Source organism: Amblyomma mixtum, chromosome 8, assembly GCF_055824585.1.
Source record: "Amblyomma mixtum isolate Tamu chromosome 8, ASM5582458v1, whole genome shotgun sequence".
NCBI classification, from domain to species: domain Eukaryota; kingdom Metazoa; phylum Arthropoda; class Arachnida; order Ixodida; family Ixodidae; genus Amblyomma; species Amblyomma mixtum.
Genome location: NC_143019.1, coordinates 61,346,318 through 61,369,445, shown reverse-complemented (window position 1 = coordinate 61,369,445; position 23,128 = coordinate 61,346,318). Strand labels below are relative to the sequence as shown.

Genomic DNA, 23,128 nt, shown 5'->3' with positions numbered 1-23,128 from the left:
AAATAGAATGGCCATGTTATTCTGACCTCCTCTTATAAAAATGGTGTATAGACAGTCAATAGACTTCTTATAGACTCTATTTCCTTCCTATAGATATTTTTTTGTCTATTCATAGTCTATACCCTGTCTAAAGCACTTGAATTGCCTATAGACTGTTGTCTACGAATTGTCAATAGAGAGTCTATAGGCTCCGAAAAAATTCTGTAAGGGTTGGATAGCTGATGTCAGTTACAACTACTTCGGCAACACTCTGGGAACACTGCGAGAGCTAACCTGAAGAATTGTCAATAGAGAGTCTATATATTCTAAAAAAAAATTCTGTAAGGGTTGGATAGCTGATGTCAGTTACAACTACTTCGGCAACACTCGGGAACACTGCGAGAGCTAACCTCAAGAGTGGCTTAGCTACCCTGATTGGTACATCATCACCGAAACAATTCCAATCACCTTTAAAAAGCGTCGCCCCTTCATTCGCACGCAATATTCTTGAATTTAGGAAGGACAAGAAAGAAAACAGACGACAAAATCTCTGCGGCTTCCTCTTGATTCCCGATACACCTTCTATTTCGTAACCACTGCTGCTCGACCTGTTTCTGAGGTTGCGAAAGCTCTGAACGCTTTATCTGATTTCAGCACAACTATTGAACGTGTCTCGTAACCGCGGACCGCTTACTTCCCTAAACAGCCACAGCTACTTCACACGGCGCTCTGCTCTTCTTTCTTCTTACCTTCCTTCCATCTTTCTTTTTGTCTCTCAGTCCCCTTTCTGTACCTGATCTTCCCTGATCTACATCACGTTCGGCGCGAAAGAGCACGCTTTCCTCTTGCAACGTAACAGCCCGAGTGGACCCGCGGGAGTGGCCTATTAAGCAGTGTGTATCGCCCCGGTGCAGGGCACTCGAATGTGTTCGTCCGCTATAGTTCGTACCGTGCGGCTCAATGGCGCCCTAACCGGTGCAGTCGGAATGAGGATGGCCGAAAAAGGAAACGTGAGAAAGATACAGCGATATATATGGGGCACTAAGCGCCCATTCTAGGCACTCTGCGTACGTACCCTTATATAGACTGCTTTATATAACCGCGAGCGAGCCGCATTATCTTTCTTTCTTTCTTTCTTTCTTTCTTTCTTTCTTTCTTTCTTTCTTTCTTTCTTTCTTTCTTTCTTTCTTTCTTTCTTTCTTTCTTTCTTTCTTTCTTTCTTTCTTTCTTTCCTTCTTTCCTTCTTTCTTTCTTTCCTTCCTTCCTTCTTTCTTTCTTTCTTTCTTTCTTCCTTTCTTTCTTTCTTTCTTTCTCTCTTTCCTTCTTTCTTTCTTTCCTTCTTCCTCTCTTCCTTTCCTTCTTTCTTTCCTTCTCTCTTTCTTGCTTTCCTTCTCTCTTTATTTCTTTCTTTCCTTCTTTCCTTCTTCCTTTCCTTCTTTCTTTCTTTCTATCTTCCTTCCTTCCTTCCTTCCTTCCTTCCTTCGTTTATTTATTTATTTATGAATACTGCAATGCCACAAGGCATTTTAGCTGGGTGGGATAGGAATACAAAAATGAAGAAAATTACGAACAAAAGTGTCAAAATCTCAGCGAAAAGTTCAGAGATAAAAGTCACAATATTGACCAACCGCTCATCGGCAATAAAGCGAAAAGAATTAATACGGAGCACAGGTCACAAAAGTGCAGGAAAAAAAGCTCAGACAAAGAAGCAACAGTATTACGCAACCGCTCATCGGCAGTAGACAAAGAAAATAATACGTAGTGCAACTATTACAACCAGTAAGTAACAAAAGTATTTACACATGATGAGTAAGTACAACGAAAGCAACAACAAAGCAGAAATTAAAGAAAACTTAGACATCTAGTAACTTCTTAGACTTCCCCCTAACGATAATCAAATTATCACTTCCCATGAAGAGCTTTTATGCAATGTGCTTTTTAATACTCAGTAGACTATGCTGAATAAAATTCAATTACGATCCCAATTAGAACTGCCTAAATAATTTCTCGGCTGATAATAATAAATATCCTTGAGGAAGGGCAGTAAACCCGATCTTAATAGTACCATTCTGTCTCAAGTTCAACATTCTCATTTAAAAACCTGTACTGCCCGGAATGAAAAAAAAATGGATATACTTGTTCAGAACATGCGCGTGCTTTGAATGAGTTCTAGAAAATCCTTCAATGTAAGGACTGCGTAACGAATGTTGAGAGCCAATCCCTTTTGATGCTACAATGAATGTTTTCGGAATTTCTGGATGATGTGATGGGTAACTGAGTAGGGCTGTGGGCTGTGATTGGTTGAAACATTGGACTTAAAGCATTCGCTGCATTGAAAGCTGCACAAAGTTAAAGAATGAGAGCCAAGCGTTATGACCTTCATTGATTAAACAAACAAGTCCCGATATTTATGCTGTCTGTCACCTCAGTTATGTTTTCGATCATTACCTCCCTGAGAAAGTCAAGACCAGGTTGTGCATGTGGCCTAGTATTGCCGTATGACGTAGTAACGATCGGCATCCACACTGGCACCTTTTTTATTATTGTGTTTTGCAGTGCGGATGGCTTCCGGCCTCGCCGCAGTGGCTAGGAGGCTACACAGTGTTCGGCCGTAGAGCCCGAGGTCACCGGATCGAATCCCAGTCGTGGCAGAATCATTTAAACAGTGGCGAAACGCATAAGACGTTTGTGTGCTGTACGATCTCAGTGCAGGTTAAAAAACTCCACGAGATCCAACGTTATCTGGACTCCTTCCTTACGGCGCCTCTCTTAACCCGTCTTAACCACTGGCATGTAAAAATCAGATACTTATTTAGAACAGCGCAGCTATGGAAACCGGCGTTTATCGTCTGTACCCTGCGCTCCCCTGCGAATGACTTGAAAGCTAGGCAGAGAGTTTAAACTGCCTGCCATTCACGCAAAAGCCGTGAAAGCCACATTCGTGAAAAATTAAGAAAAATTCAGGGGGCACTTTGGCTCTCTAAAGTGCTGCAAGGCGAAAACGTTTCCTGGCGCACTGTTTGTTTTTACTTTTCATTTTTCATATTTTATTTTATTTTATTTTTTATTTTGCTCCCTTTCTTATTTTTAGCGTTTTTATGTTTATTTTCATATCTTATTTTTATTTGGTTTTTATTTTTGTTTATTCTTTTTATTTTTCCTTTTATTGACTTTATTCCTTTTATTTTATTTATGAAACCCATGCATTCACTAGATGCGCCTTTATTCATGCTCGAACCTTGAGCCTTCGTGGCGGAGTGGTAGCGTCTCCGCTTCAAGTGCCTAAGCCCTGGTTCGATTCCCACCCTCGGCGCAGTTTCTTTTTAAGCAGTGACGCCGAAAGGCGGACAAATCTGCCGACACGGCTGCCGACGCGTCTGCTAACGACAGTATGAAGCATTAAATGCTTTCGCCTTGAAAGTACGGTGAATTACGCGTCTATTACGCTGGCGGGCCACTTCTCGTGAGCCCGTGGCGGAGCACGCTACGTGACCCAACGCTTTAATTGCCCCATCCTTTCTTTCCAGGCTCACGAATTTCTCCATCTGTCTTCCCTTAAGCTCTGTTTTTATCACGAAGCTTCCGAGCTCTTCCCTTTGTCAGGGAAAGGAAGCGAGGAAACCCAGGGTCTGTACACGTAACGGATGGCTTCCTGCATTATATTCCCGGTTTGCTGCGTGACTCGCGTCGCTCTGGTAATCCGTGGTGCCGGAGTGAGTGGCCGTGACTGACGCGCCTGTTGTTGTTTACTCGTTGACACTGCACGCGGGGCTTTGCTTTCGTGTGTATGTACGCGACATGCTTTATTCCGGCTTAACGCTCCGAGATTAGAGTGCGGAAAGAAGACGCCGCCACTTTTGGCACCAGCTTGCGTGTAGAAGGTGTTTGGAAATGTGTATCCTGTAAGAGGAGGAAAATATGATTCCTAGGAAGAAAACAACAGAAGTTAGAGTTAATGCAATAGCTTTAATCTAAAGTGGCATTTCAGTAAGTAAAGTAAAAAAATTCCTTTCGACCACTGCTAGGTTAGCATTGTATAATGAACTTAGCTGGCAAACTTCGAGATTGTCATTACCAAAGCTTGGTACGAAGCATGGCTTAGGGGACAGAGAGAAATCATGTGTGTAGCGGAAAATTTCATTACAACTAATGCTGTTCTCGAATATTCCGAAGTACTTGGAAGACCTATCTCGGTTTATATATTTTGTTTCCTGTTCCGTGCCCACTCTCTCTTTATTTAAGGGTGGCGGGGGACAGGAGAATCTAGATGTACAGCACCCTGTTTCCAAAGCTTACTTATTCACTTATCCTTTACTGTATCCCCTTCTTGTAGCTACGGAAAACGTGGTTTAACTGTACATTTTGCAAGACTTGAATGTGTAATGAATCTGTTTATTGTGTGGCTCACTTCGAAATTAATGAGGAAAAGTACAAGTGCTAGGCAGGATGAGACCAGCAGCTAGTGGATTTCTTGTGGGTCCGTCGTAATTTCGAACAGAGCTGCAATAGGCTATGAAGAGCGAAGAGGGTGTAGTTTTGAGAGAAATAAGTCCTTTTGGGCAGATGTGAGGAAGTTCATTTACAGACTTAAGCAATATAAAATGAATGCCTCGTTAGCATGTGGCTAACAACGATTCCCCTAGAATGAGCCCCTAGAATTGTTCCCCTCATTTTTGTGTTTTTTGGAAGTTATTTTCCTCTGGAGAATCAAACTTTCACGTCCAGCTGTCTCGGACGTCATATGTAACTGTGAGGAAACTTTGAAATATTGCTACACACTGTTATGAAAATATTATTGGGGATGGTGTAATCTTCAGAAGCGTTGAAAAATCTTGGTTTTAAAATTAGTCCTGCGCTCGCACGGCAGTTAAGACTGCCATAGAAAAGCAATGAGTTGCGTTTTCGACAGCAGTATATAGCAGAAAACTACAAGTATCCCGAAATAGATTTGCGAATATTTTGAGTGTTAGGGCGCAATATATAACATGCAAAACAATTGCGTTCATAAACAACTTCCCATCCAAGAGATACGCTTATCCAGAGAGTTTTTGGGTATGTTTACAATGCGTTTTATAACTCTTGTTGATAATAAAGCCTTGAACTGAGTTTCATGATACATTTTTCATATTGAATACAGCAGTAGAAATGAATTTAGTTTAGAGTGTTAACAAATGAACGCGTTTGCAGTGATTGTGTCTGTACGCCCCTTGTTTACAGGGAATTTTGGGCGAGCAGTGAGGACTCGATAAAAATTTCTTGCTGAGCAAAAAAACAAACAAAACAAACTGCTGATACTGGGTAAATGGCTTGTTTTCTAAGCAGGAGTGGCAGCACATTACGAGCAACACCGGAACTAAAGTTGCGGTGTTGAAAACAATTTAGTCTTTCTCTAAAATCCTTACCAACTGTGGAATACAAACGTATCCAAGTGTTTTCACATAGACCTCCAGGCATAAATGGAAATAAAAGTAGCACAATAAGCGGTACAGCATCATAAGTCACAGTAGTTCAAACCGAGTAGGCATAGTAATGCAATACCCGATAAAGCTGATATAGCTGGAGAAAGCAGTCGCTCAAATCTTTTTAGTTTTGTTCTGCTCAATACCTTCAACTTCTCGTATGCTGCAGTCGAGTCGGATTATTTCCAGAAGGTCTTGAATGGAAGCTTTTTCAGCAATGATTGTTTAGCCTCGTGTTCCCTGCGTAGCCTTGAGCCATCCTTTTTGTGCAACGACTCAACTGCCTGGCCGTTTATTTCTGCGTCTCTTTCTACCACTGAACAAAAAATAAATTAAATGGCCTTACATTCTTTCAAGCCGGCTTCTTCTAAGGATCTTTCTTCCGCCAGACCTCTTGCACTAATATTTTACTTTTTCAGAACACATAACTCAGTCTTTTACTTTCCACCACACGCTTTCACTCGGAAGGTCTAAAAAGACAACGGGTTAAAATTTTCGGCCCAACGATAAGGCCACCCAAGAACCGTAACAAATTTGAACTGACAGTGCCACGCGCCCGCCTCGGATCTTGAGCTGCTCACTCAAGACAGGCTCGCAGTGTCGCTTCCCTGTCAGGGAGTAAAGATGGCTGAGGACGTCCTGCACGGGGGAGGATCTTCTTTCTGATCTGTGAAGACAAGCCGCCTCCTATGCACCTGTCCGCTCGACCGGAACGCGACAGGACTTTCATTTATAGCCTACCCCACCGAAATGTGTGCAGCGGGATGGATTCTCAGGGGCTAAAGCACTGCACTTAACGAAATAACGCTGTGGTATGGTATGGTATGGTATGGTATGGTATGGTATGGTATGGTATGGTATGGTATGGTATGGTATGGTACGGTACGGTACGGTACGGTATGGTATGGTATGATACGGTATGGTATGGTGTGGTATGATGTGGGGTACGGTATGGCAGCGTGTGGTATGACAGTACGGTATGTATGATACGGTACGCTATGGTTTTGTATGGTATGTTATGATGTGATGAGGTTTAGTATGGTAGGGTGTGGTATGACACAGTACAGAATGGTATGATACGGTACCCTATGGTATAGTATGGTATGGTATGGTATGGTGGGGTATGGCATGGTATGACGTGGTATGACACAGTAGGGCACGGTATGGTATCGGAAATATGATGTGGTGTGGTGAGGTAAGGTATAGTATGGTACGGTATGATATGGTATGATATCGTATGGACACCGAAGCCAGAATTCGGCCCCGAAACCTTCTGCCTAGTAGCTAAGCGTCGTAGCCACTCAGCGACCGCGGCGGGTAAGAGGGCTATCTTTGTCCGATTCGCTAACCAACTACGACGTGCGATGACAGCGCGTCCAAGGCACTCGCAAATCTTGGACCAATTTTTTCATCTGGCAGTTCCGTCAATTCAGTCCTGTAAGATGGGCCTAACCTGCGAAACGCTGCATGGTTCTTGATGGCGCCGACTGTTATATACGCTCTTCCCCCACTTGACAGAGCTGCTTGTCCTACGTTACGGTGATTGCTGGCGGGTCCCGCCACTACGGCGAGCTACTTGCACGGCTAGGGCGTACGAAGCGTACAAAAGGAGGGCCCTCGAACGGCGCTGTATATAGGCATCACTGATCCCTTGCAGCGTCGGCCCGAGAGCCATTTGTCTGGATACCAATGGCGCCGACATCTTCCTACAGTTGCCGCACCACTACGGACTACGGATCGCTTCGCTTATAAGCGGCGTGGGTTGTTCGTCGTCGTCCCAGAGGCTACAAGGAACGAATGAATGCGTAGAGTAAGCAGTGCTCTCGTGGAGAAAGAGCAGAAAAGAATTTATTGTTCAGAGCGACATGCTTCCGGCGAAGCATCGAGCAAGAGATATATTCCAGGATCATCTCTTTGGCGTCCTGATTCAGAACAGTGCTCCTGAAGCGTGTGCTCTCAGCGTGTTTAATCGTGAGATAGCGAGAAAATACTGAACCACAATATAGCAATCAAAAATCACTCCACGGGTAGCAGTTTACGACAATAATTGTGGGCTGTAAATCTTTTTGGCTTTAAACTTGCTGCCTAAAATAAAGTCTATTCTCTAAGCTTGCGTACTGAACTTCCTCCTGTACAGATAACGGCGCCGTTATCACCTATGTAGCGTGGAAAACTAACACGTTTTCATGCGGCCAAAACTGTGTCCATGAGAAAAATGCAATGTTTGCTCCCATAAATGCATCGCACTGAACAACAAAAATAGGCTCTTGTTTTAAACAGCCCAGCAGTGGTTATGGTGCTCGGATGCTGACCCGAAAGACGCGGGTTCGATCCCGGCCGCGGCGGTTGAATTTATATGAAGGAGAAATTCTAGAGGCCCGTGTGCTGTGCGATGTCAGTGCACGTTAAAGAACCTCTAGGTGGTCGAATTTTCCGGAGTCCTCCACTACGGCGTCGCTCATAGCCTCAGTCGCTTTGGGACGTTAAACCCCATAAACCAAACCAAACCTAAATTAAGGCGGCCTAGAGAACAGCAATGCGCCGGTGTCCCGTGACTCCTACGCAAAACTACAGAGGACGACTCTAGAGGGCGTGGGTGGCACGTGGTCCGTCGTCGCCCCAGATACGTCACACGCTTGAAGGCCCTCGAAACGGAGCCGACAGCGACAGCAGCTGCTACAACGACGATGACAACGCGACTGCATGCGCACCGCTCTTCGAGAGAAAGGAGACACATGTATACTCTTTTTCTCCCTTTTCCTCTCACCCTCTTTTGTCCTGTGTCTCATCCAGACCGTCCCACGCGCTCTGCGTGCCTTTAGGGCCCTTTCTAAATCCGTCTGTATACCTCCCACGCGTGTGACCCACTTACCGGAAAGGTGCGCACGAAGACGGTGTGTGCTCAAACGTACTGGTTAAAGCCGGTCTATATCGCTTGCGCGGTTTACAGGGGACAAGACGAGCCGGAAGAGAACCTTTGAAGTCCTTCGCGTCACGTATGAACGATCACGAGCGCCTAGCAACCGCTATTTCCGTACAGGGTTGTGTAAAACGTGGTTTCTGAACGACTGATGTTTGAAAGCAACCAGCGGTTAAGTGCAATAACATTTGACAAGCAGGAAAAGCCCTAAATGGAGATCATTCGGAGAGCCCTTTCTGAAGTCGACCTCACCGAACTTGAGAACATGGTGGTTATGATGATGATGACCGAGTCAACTACCGCCGCATCAAATTCTGGGGTACATTAAAGGGACTATGAAATAAATTTATTGAGATTACGTAAAGACAGGCAATCCATTACTCGTAACCCCAGCGCAAGAATTTTTGAGCTAGCATCAATAACAACGAAGTTATAGACGATTAAAAATCACGCTCCTCCTCTCCCCCCTCAACCCGTACGCGCGGGGCACCATAAAAAATATTGAGAACAGCTCCGGGACTGGGCTCCGCCCATGAATACGTCATTCGCTGACGTTCGGTTTACGACTTCCGGTTGTCGCACTCCCGAGGAGCAGCGTGCGTCGGCAGCGTCTCTCCGGTCTCTGCGCTTTCTTGGCTCCCGAACTCGCGACAGAAAGAGGCGGCAGAGGCAAATTGAAAACATATGCGCGAAGGCAATGCCTAGCTGGCTCGCGCTTTCCCGAGGGGGTCGCGCGGCGGCTCGAGCAAACGATTTTCACCGCTACCGGAAGTGTGCCCGTGACGTCGTAGCTGCCGCGGCTCGAGCGAATGACAGCGTGTGGTGTCCTGTCGACGTCATGGGACTAGTGACGTCTGTTTTCCCGATTTTGGTTCCAAAATGGCTCCCTACGAAGACACCAAACGGCCCGCGAATTTTAAAAAACACGATTTTTAAATATTCATAATAAATTGCCGGCTCAGTTCCGAAGACTCATACTTGGTGTCAGTGCTTCTGAGCATCACTTCTAACATTTACAAGCGGCTTTTAATTCTTTGCATGGTCCCTTTAAGGTGCAGCGATTTTTTATTTTACTGTCGTCATTATGCTATCAGCCGTGATTGCAAAAGCTCACTTCGAGTAGAAAAAACTAGCTTTACAGTGAGAGAATTCTCGTATTTCCATTCTGTTCATCAGTGCGCACTCATTTAGTGCTCTTGTCATCAATAGTATTTCGCTGAACTGTTACAATTTACGTATTAGTGAATTTTATTTTTATCACTGCTTCAAGCATGAATTTTCTGCTTACCTAAACAAGAAAATGATTCCCACACTTGGTTCATTAAATAATAATAACGAAATAATCGTAATCACGGTTTAGAAATGTCACTTGTCTTGTTATTTCACGTTTATAAGTAGTGTGCACCCTGTTGAAAAATGTTATATAGGCTTGAATGGGTCAGAAAATAGGATTATGGCACATTCGGTTTGGTTTTATAGGTTTAACCACCCAAAGTGACTCTGCCTATGGGGGACGCTGTAGTCTAGTTTCCGAATAATTTCGACCACATAGATTTCTTTAACGCTGACATCTCACAGTACACAAAACTCACCGGTTCGATTGCCCCTGCGGCGGTCCATTTTCGATGGAGACGAAATGCTATAAGCCTGTGTACTGTGCGACGTTAGTGCTCGTTGAAGAACTCGAGGGGGTCAAAATTATCCGGAGCCATACACTGCGGCGTCCCTCATAGCCGTAGTCGCTTTGGTAGAATACATCTACAAACGAAAACCAAATATACCATAATCCTATTTGCTATCCAATCAAACCTAGACACATTTTTTCAGACGGGCACGCCTGCCTCTATGAGGAATTTTGTGTAGACACTCAAGTACCTGTCATTTATCGCCGATGTTTAATTTACCACACACCTCAAATAAAAACCAATGCTTTCACTGATAGAAAGAAAAAACGGGTAATGGCGCAAGAAACGAGGACACGGAAGGCACACAAAAGACAGAACTGACGCCAACTTGCAACTGGGGTTTATTGCAACAAGCCTGCCTTTTTGTACTACAACCAATCCGTATCATCAAATGCATCAACGTTGGCCATATCAAACCGCAATTCATGCGAACACTGAATTACTACGGAATCTACCCTAAACAGAGCTTGGGGTGCCAACATCTCTTCTGGCCAGCAGAAACAATAACAGCAACAACCAAAGCAAAAATAAGGCACTGGGGCATGACAGGTCTACATTAACAAATTATGAAACGCGTGGACAAAGCGAAAACGAGCAAGAATCGAACGACTAAGTGATAAAACCACGTGAAAAATGAAAGTAGATGACCAAAAATAACCCGCAAAAGACATCACCAAAAATAACAATAAGGGGGGATGAAGTCCGAAGATACAGCGCCTGGCGTCAAGTGATAAAAACTGAAGGTCATTCCTGAAGAACAGTCGTCTTAGCGTCAAATATTCTAAAAATTGCAAAACACCAAAAGAAAGGACGAAATAAGAGCACGAAACCAAGCGAAATCTGCGATCTATAAAACATTTTCCAGAAAAGTCGTCTCGGTGCTGCTGAGAATAATGGAAGGCTTGCTAACACATTTGTTTCCAGCTTTCTTGATAAAGTATGCTTCAACAATCTCTCTCTCAGTTCTATCTTTTCCACTCTTCAAAATTTTATTTTTCTGGAATTCGGGACGGCAATTAGAACAGCTTCTGCAGTGGTCAACTAGGAAGCTCCTTTCATTGTTGCGCCAGTTTCGGCAATCTTCACTGATGCATGCGACTGTTGACTTCTTTCACATGCAAGTCATAACGCACCCCTCGTTTTCCAAGCATTGCCTGCTGAGTACCTTAAATAGGGTCTCGGTTCTGGAAATATTAACGCAATAGGTTGCACAAGATGCGTCTCGCACAGCTGCAACCCTCACCACACGATCAGTTCCATGCGGCACTGGCGGCAATACAGGGCGCTCTACAGGGTTGCGCATCTTTAACGCAGTAACTTTTCAATTTTTATTCTGCCTTAACCGCTGGCTCGTCTGCGGTGAAACTGCGCACTTAGCTTGCACACAGCGGTAACTTTTGATTGCTAAGCCTGATAACGGTACTTGCCTGATTTGGTCACGCATGATGCAAACCTGTAATCGCTTGCACCGAGATCGAGAAACTAAAAACTGCCGACGTCGGGTTGATGAAGAAACACAGCAGTGGCGGCATCTGTCGTCTGCACAGGAAAACGCCACAGCGCGAAAGGCGCTGAGGCAAACGCTGAGTGCTGCACTGGGCCTTTGATGGCGCCACCGCCGCCATTCGGAGGCAACCTGCCGCTTGTAGCTTTCGATTCGTCAATCTCGCGCAGACGATTACGGGTTTGAATAATGCACAGCCGAAACAGGTAATAAGTACGGCTGTATAATTTACTACGAAGTAGAAATTACCGCAACAGTTGCTGAAATCGAAAGATGCTGCATTGAAAGAAAGCTCGCAAAGACCTTTTTCTTAGATGCAGATCACTTTGTTATTGTCAGCACTGCAGGAGAGACACGTATCTGTGCAGCGGTCCTAACATTCCCCCGTACAAGAACGTAAATGGCTCCTTTAGCTCACCCACGTTACAGCCGGAGCGTCTTGCCGCAGTAGAAAGCAATAACACTCCTTGTGTTACTAATAAGGGAGTAATTACTCATTGACATCCACCCGAGCGCAGCCATACGGTTCAAAGGAAAGCCATACAGCTTTCTCATAAACTTCACAGTTAAAGAAAAATTCGTCCTGGTCCGGGGTTCGAACCCGGGACCACCGCTTCACCGGAGCAGTCGCTCTACCAACTGAGCTAACCGGGACGGCAAGCTTATCGTAGGGCGAGAGCGAATTGATCAATAACTCGAAGTGGGAACTGTGTTGGTCAAATGTTTAGGGGAATCCCCCAAGGTGGAGTAGATTTGTAATAAGGAAGTAATTACTCATACAAATCTACAAATTACAAATCTACTCCACCTTGGGGGATTCCCCTAAATATTTGACCAACCTTGTGTTACTGTTGGCCTTACCCCAATTTCCCATCCCTTTAAAAATAAGGTCAGTAAGTAAGGATAAGTTCAGTAAGCGATCCTTATTTGCAACAAAAAAAAATTCTCTCGTCACTCAGACTGTCTCTGCATACATATGGATTCAAGCGCGAGAATTCTGGACAGCGCTTCGAGTTTGCAAGGCTGTCACTACATGTCATGCGGCGCTGGACACTCAAAATCAGCACGGGAATTTTTAATGTTCGGCACATCCAGTGTTTTTTTTTTAAGGCTTTGTGAAATAGTTTATGCGAGCGCAGGAAGCGTTCTGTAGGTTAGATTTCGCAAGGATTAGGAAGAATCGGCAATGATTATCGCCGAGTTCCTGCTGAATCTCTCGGGGGTCCTCTAGTTTTCTCAAAATTGCAAGCTTAAAATGTCCCCATTGAGTTGCGCGATGCTCTCCACTGGAGGCCGATAGATGACGCCAGTTGCTAATATGGAGGAGAGTTGTGTATGCTATTCACCCACAGTTGAAATCCTATAATCGTCTACGCCAGTTGAGATCCTGTCGCGACTGCGCCAGTTGAGTTTCCCCTTCAGGTGGCAACGAGAGGAAACGCTTGATGATGATTAATTGATGGTTCGGAGTCGCAAACAGTCCCGTTACTCGATGGCGGGACAAGAAGGTTAACTATTTATTTACACAAAATAAACAAGAAGAAACAAGCAAGGAGAAAACTATTTACAACATGACTGTAACGTTGATTACACGAAATCAGCCCCACTTAACCGGGAGCGTCCCGTTTTAAACCTTCTGTCTCCACCCTTGGCGGGGACATCAACCAATCAAATACTGGGGAAAGGATGCGAGTCAATCAAGAAGTTCCGAGCACGCACACAAAAAGCACTGACCTCGCCACGTTCCGAACTTCCGCCTTCCTCTTCGTTTCCCCTCCCGCAAACGTGCATACGAGACGCACGTATGCCACGGGAACAATCATCGACCGAAGATTCCTTATTATAAGAAAGAGAGAGAGAGAGAAACAACAAGGAAAGGCTGTCGCTGAGGGGTCCAGTGGCAACAAACATGACGACTGCAGGTGTTCAAACCTGCACTGCAGAACGCTTCGCGCTAGAAAGTCCCGGAGAGAGAACAAGCGTTCTGGCGACGGCGCCGCCAGCAACAGCATCAGCCACCGACGCGCGTCGCGCCGTGCGTCCGCGGTGCGTCCGTCGTGCGTCCGCGGTTCCATGCACTGTGCTGGAGGCTGGATGATACCGCAGAAAGTTCAGCGAACTTAACACCCACTGAACATAAAGTGAAAATGTCCCCGTATTACATTCACACTAAGCTAAGGTCACTTCATTCAGAACTTTCACCGGTTTCTAAGAACTTTTGTTCATGTACATTTGCGCCAGGTAGCACCAGAGCCACCTAGCGTCATACAAATTAGAGATCCCGACCGTTAATACTGTGTGGCTCTTTCACAAAGCAGTTCGCACGCGAAATTGTTTCCGGAAGTCCGCGCATTCCTGCCCCAATTAGCCGGTCCCAGCTGCAACTCCCTCGTCTGAGCGCAGCTTTGGCGAAAGCGTTTTAGTGCACCAGGAGGTTCCCGAGAGGGCGATAATTAATTGTCCTGTATTCAGGAGGTCGCACCGAGTCTTATGCGACGTTAGAGTTCAGAGAGTATGAGGTAAAGGACGTTATCATTTCAGTCGTATTCCCATTTATCAGGTTCACCGAACACGCGGCTCCCGTTGGCCCTATGGATTTCAGCCGTTGTTTCGGACGAATCTAACAGAGTCCCGTGTACTGTGCGATGTCAGTGCACGTTAAAGAACCCCAGGTGGTCGAAATTTCCGGAGCCCTCCACTACGTCGTCTCTCATAGCTTTAGTCGCTTTGGGACGTCAAACCCCATAAACCAAACCAAACCAAACCTAACTCGTCCTCACTTTTTTTTTCCTTTGATAACTTATAGCAGTGAGTAATTCTTCAGCGTCCAGCCGTCCCCGCCTAAGCCATCAGTTAGCGTGTCCTGAAGATTTCTTACAGACCTTTAATTTGGCAGAAAAAAACGATCTGAAAAAAGAAAAGATATAGTTTTGGTCTAGGAGTGCCCTTTCACGCCTGACTTATCAGTGGTTCCCGTTTGTTTACGTCCTCTGCTTGAATGAACCTTTCTAAGCTCTTGCTTGCTGTTTTTTTCTCTTTTATTTTTGTGCTTCTACCCCATCTTTGTTCTCTACCCTCTTCGGCTAGTCTAACGTCGGAGACAAAAGGTTTTCAATGAGGCCCGCTCTGTGAGATGAGTCTGAGGCGCCTGCCATATATGTAGTAAAGGATCAAAATATGTTGCAGAATTTCCGTTGATGTTTATTTTTTTCCACTGGTCTATGGAGAAACCTTAACAGCGCTAGCTATTTGCTTGTACCTTATATGGCTCAAGGGATGTTCATCAATACTATCCCCTCCCTTTCCTTATTCCGAGCAGAAATTTCTTTTTGCAGAATGTTGAAATTCATTAACGCTGCATCCAATTCTCAGGAGCACACCGTTTTTTCATACAGTCTTCATCAGCGGTGGTACACTTCCTGGACTGGTCTACTATACTATGCCAGAGTGAGTCAGGGAATAAGAGCGACTTAATTATTTACCGGCTCAAATAAACAAGAAGAAGTAAATGCCTGCAGGGCATGTTATGCGGAGGGCTGATAACTTATTGCCCCTCAGGGCGCCGGAGCGGATTCCAAGGCAAAGAAAAAGTCGCTGACGGCGGCTAACAATCAGGTGGATGGGCTGTATTAGGAAGATTGCGGGTATAGGCAAGCGTCAGAATGTGACCTCATGCAGACGCGGCCAACGTTACTAGATTACCTAGTAACGTTGGGCGCGGCGGTGCTGGCGTCAGCACTGACTTTGGCTGTGTAGGCAAAATGCCAGACCGTCTGCACTTGGCGTGATAAGCTTGCGTATTTCTGAATACAGTTCGCGGCATGATGATAAAGTGCGGTGGGCTTTCGTTGAGCCGCAAGGCAGAAGGAAAGAAGCTGCACAAGTTTCCACAATTTTACTGCGGTCAAATAGGAGCGGAACAGACGAGAAGCAATCGTGGAGAGGGGCAAGTTCGGCGACAGATGGGCTTCGCTGCTAGCGCTTCTGATCCCGGTTGCATTTCTGATCAGTTAGCTTGAGTCTCAATATGCATGATTGCTCTTCGGTAGTGCGGCAAACAGCGCAATAATGAATGCCTGCAACTCGTTCGCGTTCTGTCGTGTTCTCAGCAGGAGAAGTTCAGACGTGATATACCGTCTGCGTGGGATCCTTGCGTTTTATTGCGAAAGCAATACTACTTGCACTTTCACGCCTTTGCCGTGCCGCGGCGGTGACCACCATCGTGCCGCTGCGGTGACCACCATTGACCTACATTTGACCTTGATTGCATTAGATTGGATTAGATTAGATTGGACTGGACTGGACTGGGCTAGATTGGATTGGATTGGATTAGATTAGATTAGATTAGATTGCATTACTTAGAGTAAATTACATTGAATTGGATAGGAGTGGATTGGAGTGGATTTGATTGGATTGCATTAGAATGGATTGGATTGGATCGGATGGGATCGTGCCGCGGTGGTGACCACCATTGACCTTCATTTGACCTTGATTGCATTACATTGGATTATATTGGATTAGATTAGATTAGATTGGATTGGACTGGATTGGATGAGATTAGATTACATTAGATTAGAGTAGATTACATTGGATTGGATTGGATAGGAGTGGATTGGTTTGGATTGGATTGGATTGTATAACCGATGCATCACCACAAGTCTAACCTCAAGCACCACCACCAGCTACACTACAACCTGTACCATGGCGTAGGTACGGATATTGCTTTCGCAATTACCAGGCTTAACCAAGCTAAGCCACAGATAATTTTTTTTAAATGCCCGTCGCCCGGACTGTGTGCCAAGCATCTCTTAACGCAAAAATAAAAACAAAACAAGCAGCTGGATGCAGTCGGCGCAATCGTTACCAGCATGCCGATAAGCGCGACGTTTGAAGCAGCACCAGTAGTACGTACGACGCCTAATTTTTTTTCTCTATTTTCACTTCCGCGAGCTTCAACAAGTCTGTCGTTTCCACACCGCTCTTAGGAAGCGATTAAACGGTGCTAGGATCTCGGCAACGTCACGCAGTTTTATTTTTCAGATCATCAGAACTTTTCCCTGGCAGGTCGATGAGAACCTGGCGAACACCTGGCGGATATTACACCTGAAACCACTTTGATCAAAAAGGCATGCACTTGAATAAAAATTTTAAAATAGGAAGCGGGATTACTCATTTAGCTCAGAAAAGTGAACCTAAATTTCACTTGAAGATCGAAGAAAACGTCGTTTTATTAGCTTGCGTAGCCCCCTCAAAACCGAGAGAGCAAAAAGAAAACGTGCTTGCGGAAATTACCACTGGAGCCAGACTTCGACTCCTGCCGCAACTATCTGCTTCCTCAAGATGAATAAAGCATTTAAGTTCGCTTGGAACTCTACAATGTTCGAACGAACTGAGAGATCGCATTTGCCTCATTCAAAGTAATTGTATGACCAATGAGTCAAGTAATTTCCGCTTTCTCCGGAGTGAGGCAGCTCGAAGAAAAGAGGAAGCACATCACAATGTTCGTCATGTGAAAAAGCTGCTGCGCGTCGTGCATCACGTCATCCTACTCTTTGAAGTACCAATCACGTATGCTGTATTGTGCCCAGAAGATGAGAACTGTAGACGATTAGTTTCTATACCTCGTGCTTTCCCGGTTTCATTAAAATCAGTCAGCGTAGTCGCCCTGCCTAGCCGCGCTGTAACTTGCTACCAACTGGGAGCGGAGACTGAAGCCGAGGCAACACTTCGCCTAGTAATTACGCCTGGTGAACAGTTTGAACAACTGTAGGGCTACTCTCTGGACATCAGCAAAAAATTGGCTGTGGCTTAGCTAAGGTTAAGCCTGGATAAGCGAAAAGTTCTCGCTGCTTTTCAGCCGATTCCCAAGCTGACACTTCTGGATCGCTGTTTTTGCACCGTCCGACTGTTGCTTCTTCTTCTCATTCCATGGCGAGTGTCTGCGCCTGTTCTATGGGCAAGCGCGCCTTATATACCCCTCCTTTCAAATGTGCACTGCGCACGGCTGCGGTGAAAGGTCAAATGGTGGCGAGGCAGACAGCCTCTTCTATTGCCGCCGCCGCCGCTAGCGCGTTCTCGCAACGCCTTGTGAAAGAACCTTCTACTCTTGGGACGGCGGCGGCGACCGCGCGGCAGCGGCGAATGGTAAAACGGTGGCGAGGAGAAGCGGCGACGCTCAGACGACGGAGTCAGTGCGCGGCGGCGACGACGGCCACCTGCGCTGCGCGTGACGTCGCTCGGTTTCGCGCATGCGCAGCTGTGGCTAAAACTGATCACGGCGCACGCCAGACTCAGTGTTGACGAGCCTAGTGAAGCTTTTCGCTCCAAAATGTTCGTAACCAAAAGCGACGTGCACACTTTTGAATGCGTGAATTGGTTTCGAAGGCAGCTTCGCTCTGCACAGTGCAGGTGGGTGGCTCGATGCCGCGTCGCTGTCGACCGCGGCGCCCCCTTTGTTTACAAGCATGACTCTTATCGATAGGGTATAGGGTGGCAGCAAGTGGCACAATATAGGATTAGCTGGAGGTATTTGGACAAGCCACTGTCCTCCAGTGGGCGTAGCTAGGCTGACGATGATTATGATGTACAGGAGTCAGGGCAGCTGTTGGCTACACCAGCAGCGTGCTGCACCAGTGACGCCCTCTTCGAAGTTACAGCTTGCAGCCTTTTTATGCTCTATCATCGTGGAGAAATAGCGTGATGTTTTAAGACGAGAGGTTTCGCTTTTAGGTGTGTCAAGGAAAAGGAGGACCCTCATTCTGAAACGGCGCCATGCAGAAACTAGTGACTCGGAGGTGGACATAAAGGATTGCCGATGGGGACCATTTTGAAAGGGTATTTATTCCGAAGAAAGACCTGACTACATTTTCCTTTAGGCGCAACAAAATTTCATCATCCAATTAAAAGTAGGTACAGTGCAGCAGACCGCCCCCATTGTCGTCGCAGTTTTAGTCTTCCAGGTATCTCCAGATAAATATCCTGTTAAGCGCGCGTTCCTGAGTCTCGCGTCGTCATCGCACTATAGCAGCAGTAATAGTTGCAGCAGTAGTAGTAGTAGTAATCGTATTAGTCGTTGCCGTATAGTCGGCGTCATCGGTGGATGCGTTGCCATGAGAAGCACTCGGAGGGTGATTACCGTTGAAGGAGCAGGGTTTGACAAGAGCGGAGGAAGACGCAACAGGCTGGTGGTCACCGTGGAAGGTGGAGGGTATCGCGAGGGTAAAGGAATTCCCAGGCAGAAGATTGTTACCGTGGAAAGAGAGGGTATGGCGAGAGCGTAAGAAGGCAGAGGCGATGGATGGTTACCACGGGGCCAACTCGGAGGGTTGTCTTCGTGGAAAGAGGAAGGAGAGTATGGAGAGAGCAGGGGAATGTAGCACGGTACATATGCGGTGACTACTACGAAACATGCCACCTAAGGATAGGGTCATCAGTGGCACCGCGCTACTACAGCGGCGGGCTGGTGAGGAGGAGTCGAAAAATTAGCATGTGCGGAAAACTAAAAAGAGCTTTCTTAAGCTATACAGATGTGAAGTCGCTCTCATAATCTTTACCTCTACAGCCCCTCCGCGGTGGCTCAGTGGTTACGGCGCTCGGCTGCTGACCCGAAAGACGCGGGTTCGATCCCGGCCGCGGCGGCTGAATTTTGATGAAGGCGAAATTACAGAGGCCCGTGTGCTGTGCGATGTCAGTGCACGTTAAAGAACCCCAGGTGGTCGAAATTTCCGGAGCCCTTCACTACGGCGTCCCTCATAGGCTTTGGGACGTTAAACCCCAACAAACCAATCTTTACCTCTACATATCACGAAAAAAAAATATTATGTTACAGAGCTGCAACTTTACTGTCATTTTTTAAAATTTTATTTAATTCTGCTGCCTGTTTTCTCGGGGTTAGCAAACAAAGGCGCACTGTTTCGTGAGAGGAAAGCACGGATGCCCCGTTTCAGAGCCTGTTTGCAGCTTTTTTCTCTACACGCCGTCCAAGAGTTTCGCTCTCCATTTATTCCGTCGTATTTACGTCCATTCTTCGCAGTATGTAAATACTCCTGTTTTCTTAGAAACGATTCTACAGTTAAGTAAGCAGTATTCCTACCCACGCTGTAATACGCTCATCCTGGCAGTACGTGAAGGGTGGCGGAAAATTCCGTTTCACTGCAGCTGCAAGATCATGCCTGTAGAAACAACGACATCGTTTACAAACCATCACGGGCTTCTTCTTGCTGTTAGCGAACCTCTTTCCAAACTGGGTTAAAGTGAGTGTACCGAATCAGGGTAAAACGAAAGTTTCTCAGTATTTGTATTGCCTGGTGCCGTACGGTTTTTCTTGCATTGTGATGCAAGAGACAAATGGGCGGCAATTACCGCTGTTTGCCGCCATAGAGTGTTGGAGCGCTGGTGTTTGTCCTTCTATTGTCTCGTTTTCCGTTGCGCTGTTTTACCCAGTTCTTCGAAAAAATTGTTTCTCTTTTTGTACACCGAGAATTCCCCTTTGAAAAACGTGGTCCAAAATGCACTTTCATTGTGCAAATGCATTACAAGATCCGCACATTGTAGGCCATAATTTAAACGTACGGCTGGCATAAATCCAATCTAACAAATTTATTTTCACCATAGGACTGTAATTTACGAATAATTTTCAGGAAAGCAAGTAAAGAGGAAAAGGTATAAAAAGAAAATTTTGGTTTCAGCGACAGAACAGTGAAAGAAGAAGAACAGAACATGAACAACAAACTTCGCTAACTTAGATAGCATAACAGAAGAATGACCCATGTGTAACAACGCCTAGTTACATTTTCTGAGATGTCGTTTCCTGAAAGTACATGTGTTGAGAACTGATATATTCCGTATATGAACTCATATATTCCATGTATAACTCATATATACCCCAGCACGTGTGTGCTATCCTGCAGTCACCAGCTCAGTTCTCGTGCACTTGCTATGTCTATGACGTCGGGTAACACTAGTTACTCCAAAAAGCTATTGAAGGCGCTTCCGTCCTCTCGAAATTTTGTTGCCTTATGTTCTTGTAACGGAAATAATTCGCGGTTAGCGCATCAGAGCAGCCTACTTCAGCACACAAAACCGCAAGAAATCGTATAAAAGCCTGTACGCAGCCTAAGCTTAGAAATCAATTTTTGAAAAATTTGGTTTGCAGTTTTATCTATTTCAACGTTGAAACGGGGCAACTTATTGAATAAAAAAAAGGCTAAAATAAATTGAGCAACTTGCGTTAAACTTTTTACAAGAAAGCGAGACATGTTCTTTTGAACTGCGACTAACATTTCATTATGATGGGTCTTCTGTTACTGATGAGCCGCAGTGCCCTGTTATGGCATTATGAAGAGATGGTCCTACCCGCGGTAACACAATCTCCGCACATTTTGCCGCTATAATCAGCATCTGAACTGCCATTTTGTAATTAATAATAAAGTTAAATTTGAACTTTTAATTTACGGCTGCCACTTAGCACATGATCTGAGTGTTTTCCTCTCTCTCCTTTTCGTTGGTGCTGATAAAACTCCCGAAGAGTAGCTCGAATAAAATACATTCGTTGCCCAGTCTAGACACTCTATTTTATTTACCCTACTGATAGCAAGAAATTTTGAACCTAAACAATTTACTGCGCTGGTTGACACCTGTAATCAGCTTTCCACTGCATTGCCTTTTTTCGCCGAGGCCAACGTCTGCGAAAAGCCGGAAAGGCTCAAGACATTGGACTGCTCTGCTTTTTATGTCAGGTGAATTTTCACATAAAGAACAGGTTTATTTCTATATGCAGCACATTAAACGCTTACAGCATTATATACAGCAGGAGGCCCAAAAGTCGAAACTGCAAACAGGACCACCGATAACTGCACGAAATGAATACAATAAACCAGTGCAACAAAGAACTATAAATTTATTCACTACAGTTACAACAGCGTGCGCACATATGGTTGGTTTATGGTTTATGGGGTTTAACGTCCCAAAACGACTCAGGCTATGAGAGACGCCGTAGTGGAGGGCTCCGGAAATTTCGACCACCTGGGGTTCTTTAACGTGCACTGACATCGCACAGTACACGGGGCTCTAGAATTTCGCCTCGATCGAAATTCAACCGCCACGGCCGGGATCGAACCCGCGTCTTTCGGGTCAGGAGCCGAGCGTGTACACATATGTCAAAGGGGGCAAATCTAAAGCTCTAATGAAGCTGACTTTGAAAATCTTTCTTTTACGGGACAAACTTACATGAAAACATCAGAACAAAGCCTCATCAACAGTTCCAGCAACAGCAGTTAACAATTTGAAAGAATACTGAACTAAGCATCTTAAATAGTTAAGAGCGGCGGGCTGACATTTTGACAGTGTACCTATGTTTTTTTCGTCGCAAGGCTGGACAAAACGAAACTATCATCGCGACATACGGCCGACGTTGCTTAATGTGGACATATTTTCTCGCTTAAGATACTTCGCGTAGTTATTTATTCTTTGTTACTTTTCCCTCATCGAAGTAGCGACAAACACGCACAGAACGTGATCGACTTGAAAGGCTCCTCTTCTGAACGTATATCAAAATATCAAGGTGGGCCCGATGCTGTAGTGGTGTCTGATGAAGTTTTACATTGACATAAATCGCAAAATTATTAATACGAAATGTTGCCCGTTGTCCGTTCTGATGCGAACTGGAGACGGGACGTCTTTCTATGGATTCACGGAGTACGAGTTGACTGAATGGCAAAGTTTCCTGATGCGCATACTAATTAATAATCACTGCTTTAAAGATTTCAAAAATGAACAAAACGGCGAGAAATGCTTCTCATTTACGTTGTTCTCTTATTGTGAGGCAGAACTACATTTTTCGTTCGCAAAATATCACCATATAATCTCAGTCTCCCCTGGGTTCCCCAGTGTCCATTCAATCTGCAAGGCCAATGGGCTCGTACAGTGGTGAGCAGCCTTGTCTAGAGAGCTTGAGCAGTGCGCACTTGGTAACAAAAACCGAAATTAGAGAGCAGCCCCTCATTACAGGGCAAAGTTTTCGTGCCTGCTTTGTTTACGAGGCTATCTGGCGCTACTTCCGTGCAAGCGTTGCAGCTGGACCCTAGAGGCTGCCACAAAATCTGGATTTGTTTGCAAGGAAGTGCACCGCCCGAGCGCTCTAGACAAGCCTGCTCACCACTGTACATTAATCAAAAGAAGGCGCTTACTGCTCAAAATTCAGCACTCGTTCGAAACGAAAACTCGACTTTCACTGTACAGGTACAACGTCAGTATTACACATGTCCATTTCGCCGTCCAAATTAAACAGCGAGCGTAGAAAAGCGTTGTCAAACCTTCATGTACATCGGACCTCCAAGTAAAGTATCATAATAATCATAATCATGACACTGATTATCATGCCAGTGTAAGTGGTGCTGCTGCTAACAGAGGCAACTGAGTAAATCGTAATTATCATTGCAATAATCACTGAAACTGATTACGATGCGTTTGTTGGTGCTGATGATTTTTGATAAGGAAGTCATGTTTCATTCGTTTGGAGCGAAATAATCATCATCACCATCACCATCATACTGATTATAATGCTAACATTATTGTTCTATAT

At 45.3% G+C, this 23,128-nt stretch overlaps 1 protein-coding gene across 2 annotated transcripts in view; it reads left to right on the top strand.

Annotated features, from left to right (window-relative positions):
• LOC149332721 (retinol dehydrogenase 11-like) overlaps positions 1–23,128 on the top strand; it is a 76,363-nt gene that overhangs the window by 1,833 nt on the left and 51,402 nt on the right. The window lies entirely within an intron of this gene.